Genomic DNA, 6,000 nt, shown 5'->3' with positions numbered 1-6,000 from the left:
TCTATTCTATTTTTATTCTGTTCTTATTCTGTTCCATTTCCATTCTATTCTTTCTATTTCCATTCTTTCTATTTCTATTCTATTTTTATTCTGTTCTAATTCTGTTCCATTCTATTCTATTCCATTCCCATCCCTATTCCATATCCAATTCTATTCTTTCTATTTCTATTCTATTCTATTTTTATTGTTCTTATTCTATTCCATTTCCATTCCATTCTTTCTATTTCCATTCTTTCTATTTCCATTCTTTCTATTTTTATTCTGTTCTATTCTATTCCATTCCCATTCCTATTCCATATCCAATTCTATTCTGTTCTATTTTTATTCTGTTCTTATTCTATTCCATTTCCATTCCATTCTTTCTATTTCCATTCTTTCTATTTCTATTCTATTTTCATTCTGTTCTATTCTATTCCATATCCAATTCTACCATATCCAATTCTATTCTTTCTATTTCTATTCTATTTTTATTCTGTTCTTATTCTATTCCATTTCCATTCTTTCTATTTCTATTCTATTTTCATTCTGTTCTATTCTATTCCATATCCAATTCTATTCTTTCTATTTCTATTCTGTTCTTATTCTATTCCATTTCCATTCCATTCTTTCTATTTCTATTCTATTTTTATTCTGTTCTATTCTATTCCATTCCCATTCCTATTCCATATCCAATTCTATACTTTCTATTCTATTCTATTTTTATTCTGTTCTTATTCCATTCCATTTCCATTCTATTTCCATTCTTTCTATTTTTATTCTGTTCTAATTCTGTTCTATTCTATTCCATTCCCATTCCATATCTATTTCTATACTTTCTATTTCTATTCTATTTTTATTCTGATTTTATTCTATTCCATTTCCATTCTCTTCTCTTCTATTAATTCTATTTTATTCTATTCTATATTAATATTATATTACATTACATTATTCTATTCTATTCTATTCTAAGGTTGCAGACCCCCGCCTCCTTGAGTTTGGGGCTGGGGGGTGTATTGCTTTGAACTCCTACATTTGGCAGCAAAGGGAACCGGCCTCATTTTGCAAGGGGCGCCAGGTTGGGGATGGCGGGCCGCTGGCAAAGCATGCTGGGAGTTGTAGTCCCCGCCTTGAAAGCAGTGGGGACGGGGTCGCAGCCCCTGCTAGCCAGAGGGGGTTTGGAAGCCAAAGCGGGGCTCGGGGCGGAGACCCCCCCCCCCACCGCCAAAGCCGGCTGGCTGATTTGCAGCGGGCGCCCGCGGCTCCCAAGGGCTGCAATTCCACCCTTGCGCGCCCTCGCGGAACTGCCTTGCGCGCCCCCGCGGCCTTCCGGTCTCCTCCTCCTCCACCCCCTCGGGGCCGCGCTTGCGTGGCGTCCGCGATCCCGAGACTTCCGTCGGGCCGAAGCCAAACGCAGCGCCGCGGAGGTAAACGGGGGGCGCCAGGTTGGGGAAGCTGGCCTGCTTTTTGCTGGAGCCTGGGAAAATCCCCCCCCCTCTTTTCCCACCCGTCTATTTTTTTTGGGGGGGGGAAGAAGTGGGAGGGGGCTGCACAGCAAGTCCTGCGGCTGCTTATTTGGGGAGGGGGTCTCCTGCTTTGGCTTTGGAGGACCCCCCCCAACTGTCCTTGGGTCTGTTTTGGGGTAGGGGGCGGTCAAGGAAAACGCCCCCCCTTTGTATTTTTGGGGTGGGGGGGAGAGGGGGGATTTGCACCTGCCTGGCTAGAGGAGGGGGTTTCTTCCGGGAGGGGAGGGGAACCAGAGCCAGCCCCGCACTCCTTAAGTCTGGCTTGCTAATTGGGGAGCCATGGGGGGGGCAGTAAAAGGACCCCCCTCCCTGGGCTTATTTCTATTGCTGTCCTATGCCTGTTTATTTTGGGGGGAGGGGGTCTCCTGCTTTGGCTTTGGAAGACCCCCCCCCAACTGTCCTTGGGTCTGTTTTGGGGCAGGGGGCAGTCAAGGAAAACGACCCCCCTCTCCTTTTTGGGGGGGGGGGGAAGAGGGGGGATTTGCACCTGCCTGGGTAGAAGGAGGGGGTTTCTTCTGAAAGGGGGGGGAACCAGATTTAGCCCCCCCCCCATCTTTGGTCTGTCTTGCTAAGTGGGGAGCCATGGGGGGGCAGTAAAAGGACCCCCCTCCTTGGGCTTATTTCTATTGCTGTCCTATGCCTGTTTATTTTTGGGGGAGGGGGTCTCCTGCTTTGGCTTTGGAAGACCCCCCCCCAACTGTCCTTGGGTCTGTTTTGGGGCAGGGGGCAGTCAAGGAAAACGATCCCCCTCTCCTTTTTGGGGGGTGGGTGGGTGGGGGAGAGGAGGGGGGTAGTAAAAGGACCCCCCCTCCTTGAGCTTATTTCCATTGCTGTCTATTTCTATTGCTGTCTATTTTGGGGGGGGAGGGGGTAGAAGTGGCATGGGGGGGGCTCGGCCTGCAGAGCAAGTCACTCCGGCTGCTTATTTGGGGAGGGGGGTGCTCCTGCCTGGCTTTGGAGGAACCCCCCCCCGTCCTTGAGTCTGTTTTGAGTCAGGGGACAATCACAGAAAATGACCCCCCTCTTTTTTTTGGGGGGGGGGAGAGTGGGGATTTGCACCTGCCTGGATAGAAGGAGGGTTTTTTTTTCCAGGAATGGGGGGGGGGAGAACCAGATCCAGCCCCCCCTCCCATCTGCTAAGGGGGGAGGCCTTGAGGACCCCATGTGTATGACTCGGGGGGGGGGGGTTGCAGTAACTGTACCCCCTCATTGGGTTTATTTATTTATTTATTTATTGCTGCCCCATGCCTGTTTATTTTGGGGGTGGGGGTAAAAGCAGAAGACATCTGCCCCCCCCCAAAAAAAAAACACACACACACAGACACCACTATCTGCATTTCCAAGGGGAGAGGAGCCCCCTACCCCCATTGCCACCTGCCCTCTTCTTTTTTGGGGGGGACACCGGTGGATGGAACATCTGTCTTGGGGAGGGGTCTGGAAGGCCTCCTGGGGAGGTTTAAGAGCCCCCTCCACTTCCCTGCTTAAACACCCCCCCTCCCCAATTTCATTCCACTGTAAAACATCCCCAGGAAGGCCTGAGAATTAAGGGGAGGGGGCAGCAAGAACAGCAGGAAGCTGTTATTCTGAGGCCGCCCAACCGCTGGAAAACATCTGTAGCCTTATGTAATCCAAGTTTTGTGTGCTTGTGTAGGTCTGGAAAGAATGAAGTGGGCTGTGTGTGTGTGTGTGTGTGTTGTGTGTTGTGTTGTGTTGTGTTGTGTACTGTATTTATGGCTTTACAGCCAGTCCTCAACTTACGACAGTTCGCTTATTGACTGTTCGAAGTTACGAAGGCACTGAAATTTTTTTTTCCAAATCGGCAACTGACTCGTAGTGACGACGGTCACGTGTGTGTGTGTGTGTGTGTGTGTGTGTGTGTGTGTGTCACGTGATGATTGATTTCCCTTTTGCGACCTTCAAGAGGCTGGGGGTAAACCCGATTCGCTTAACGACCGGGATGATTCATTTAAACAGCTGCCTTGGATTCGCTTCACGGTGGTTAAACGATGAAGGGGGGGGGGAAAACAACGAGGCGAGTCTCTCTCAACCAGCGTCTCGCTTTAACGTTAGGCAGACATTGTCGGGCTCCGTTGCGGTCGTAAACCGAGGACTCCCTGCGTTGATTTGGGCCCGCTGCACGCCGTGCGAACTCATTCCCTCGGCTGGGTTTAGGAGGTCACATTGAAAAGATTAATCCAGCTTAAATTGCCCAGGTTGGATTGTGGATTAAAAACTCCCCTGAAACGGAGACCGAAGCTTCAAAACATAGCGCCTGAGCACGCACAGAGTGCCTTTCTTTCCCTTCTCGGGTAGCGTTGCATTCCTGTGAAATTTGAGCTGATTCCTTTTCCCTTCTTTTTTTGAGAAATTATTGGTTTCGTAGCTGCAAATAGAGAGACGATTTGGGGGAGGAAAATGGGGTGTGTGTGTGTGTGTCTGGATTTGTTGGGTTGTGCGCAAATTGTTGTGTGAACGGCATAAAATGTCCAGAAATGAGCAGATTGCCGCTGGTTGTCAAAAGAGGGGGGGGGAAAAAACAGATTATTATTATACCGTTTGGGAATCTTTTTACCGGTGGTTAGAGAACGGACATAAGAATTAATAGCAAAAGAAGTTATGTAAAGCATCGAAAATGTAATATATATATTACATTTCAATATAACTAATAAGTCAATATAACTAATAAGTTAAACAAATCACAGTGGCGTTGTTATAACATTAGATAAGGTATTGGAAATTAAACTAAAATGAGATTAAATAATGAATAAGAGTGTGTATTTTTTTTAAATTTCTTTTTAATTTTATCAATTTCATATATACATTCACAATTATATGATCTCATAACTGTTATTAATAATATGTATTTATAACAATTTTTCCCTACTGTTAACAATATACTTGAAGATTGCTTTTTTATCATCCCATAGATCCATCTTATCTTACAACGGTCCTACTTCTTCTTCCCTCCCTCTTTCCTTCCCTCGTTTCTTCTCTCCTACTCCCCTTCCTTCCCTCCCTCCTTCCCCTTCCCTTCTTCTCTCCTTCCCTAAATAATGAATAAGAGCGTGTATTTTAAGGTTCGGCATGAAATATTTGTTCCCGGACAACATACCGGTTCATGGAAAATGGATTGTTTATATACAAAATAAAATAAAAATAAAATATATGTTTTTAAAAAGTGTGCAAGGAAGAGGGATGATAGCTAAAGCCACTGAATGTGTCCCCAACGGAGCATTAGTTGAGGCAGTCCTCAATTCCCGACAGTTCATTTAATGACGGAAGTTAACCCACACTGAAAAAAGTAAATTTAGGGCCCCTTTTCACACTTCTGAACGTTTGAGCATTCCTGTGCTCACGGGATCAAAATTCACCCGCTCGGCCACTGACTCACACTTACGACGGTTGCAGAGTCCCGGGAGAGGGAGGGGCCTCCACTTTTGCGGCCTTCTGAAGGAGCCAAGTCCATGGGAGAAGCCCGATTCGCTTAACAACCAGATTGCTAACTTATCAACGGCAGGGATTTCGCCGGGAGGCGAGAAAACGGGGGCAGAAACTCAGTTAACAACCGTCGCGCTTAGGAAGGGGAATCTTGGCCTCGATTGGGAACAGGCCGCGTCCCGAAATCTTGGGAGTAGCAAAAGGACAAATTCGGGGACTCCGTGCCAGAGAAATATTTGGTATTTCTCCGGGGGACCGAAGAGAAATACTTTCCGCGCGCTGTTTTGTGGGTCCATTTTGCGCCAGAGGAAAACGACAACTGCAGCCACAACCGCAACTGTAGAACTGGGTGTTGTTTTATCCAGTTTAACCTCCTGGGAGATTTAATTCCACGCCCTCCGTAAGAGCAGCTGCTAACGAGATTAGCCGTAGTAGGGCCTGCCGGGGATTTTTCCGGGAGGGAAGTGAAGCAGAAAGGTGTTTGAAAGTCCCAGATAAGGCCTCACTTCCTCTCTTTCTCCTTCCTCTCACCCTTTCCTTCTTCTTTCCCTTCCCTTCCTCCCATTCATCTTATTCCCTTCATTCCTACCTCCTTCCCTCCCTCCCATACACCCTTTTTTCCTCCCTCCCTCCGTCCCATTCATATTTTCTCCTTCCTTCATCCCTCCATCCCATTCATCCTATTTTCTCCTTCCTTCCTTCCTTCCTCCCTCTTATTCATCCCATTTTCTTTCCTCCCTCCTTCCTGTCTTATTTCTCCTTCCTTCCTTCCCTCCTATTCATTCTATTTTTCTTTCCTTCCTTCCTTCCTCCCCCCATTCATCCTATTTTCTCCTTCCTTCCTTCCCTCCCTCCTCTTATTCATCCCATTTTCTTTCCTCCCTCCCTCCTGTCTTATTTTCTCCTTCCTTCCTTCCCTCCTATTCATTCTATTTTTCTTTCCTTTCTTCCTTCCTGCCTCCCATTCATCCTATTTTTCCTTCCTTCCCTCCCTTCTATTCATCCTATTTTTTCTTTTCTCCCTCCCTCACTTCCACTCATCCTATTTTTTCTTTCCTTC

The 6,000-nt window shown here is 46.8% G+C and overlaps 1 protein-coding gene across 2 annotated transcripts in view; it reads left to right on the top strand.

Annotated features, from left to right (window-relative positions):
• Nucleotides 1–1,288: 1,288 nt before the first annotated feature.
• AP1B1 (adaptor related protein complex 1 subunit beta 1) overlaps nt 1,289–6,000 on the top strand; it is a 41,027-nt gene continuing 36,315 nt past the window's right edge. For both annotated transcript variants that reach the window (XM_087705603.1, XM_087705602.1), the window contains exon 1: nt 1,289–1,403. The gene's annotated coding sequence lies outside the window, so the exon portion shown is untranslated. The remainder of the gene's footprint in view (nt 1,404–6,000) is intronic.

Source organism: Thamnophis sirtalis, unplaced genomic scaffold (assembly GCF_051295495.1).
Source record: "Thamnophis sirtalis isolate CommonGarterSnake01/CBP01778 unplaced genomic scaffold, rThaSir2_p1.2 scaffold_2, whole genome shotgun sequence".
Lineage (NCBI taxonomy): Eukaryota > Metazoa > Chordata > Lepidosauria > Squamata > Natricidae > Thamnophis > Thamnophis sirtalis.
This window is presented reverse-complemented; position numbering and strand designations above follow the sequence as displayed.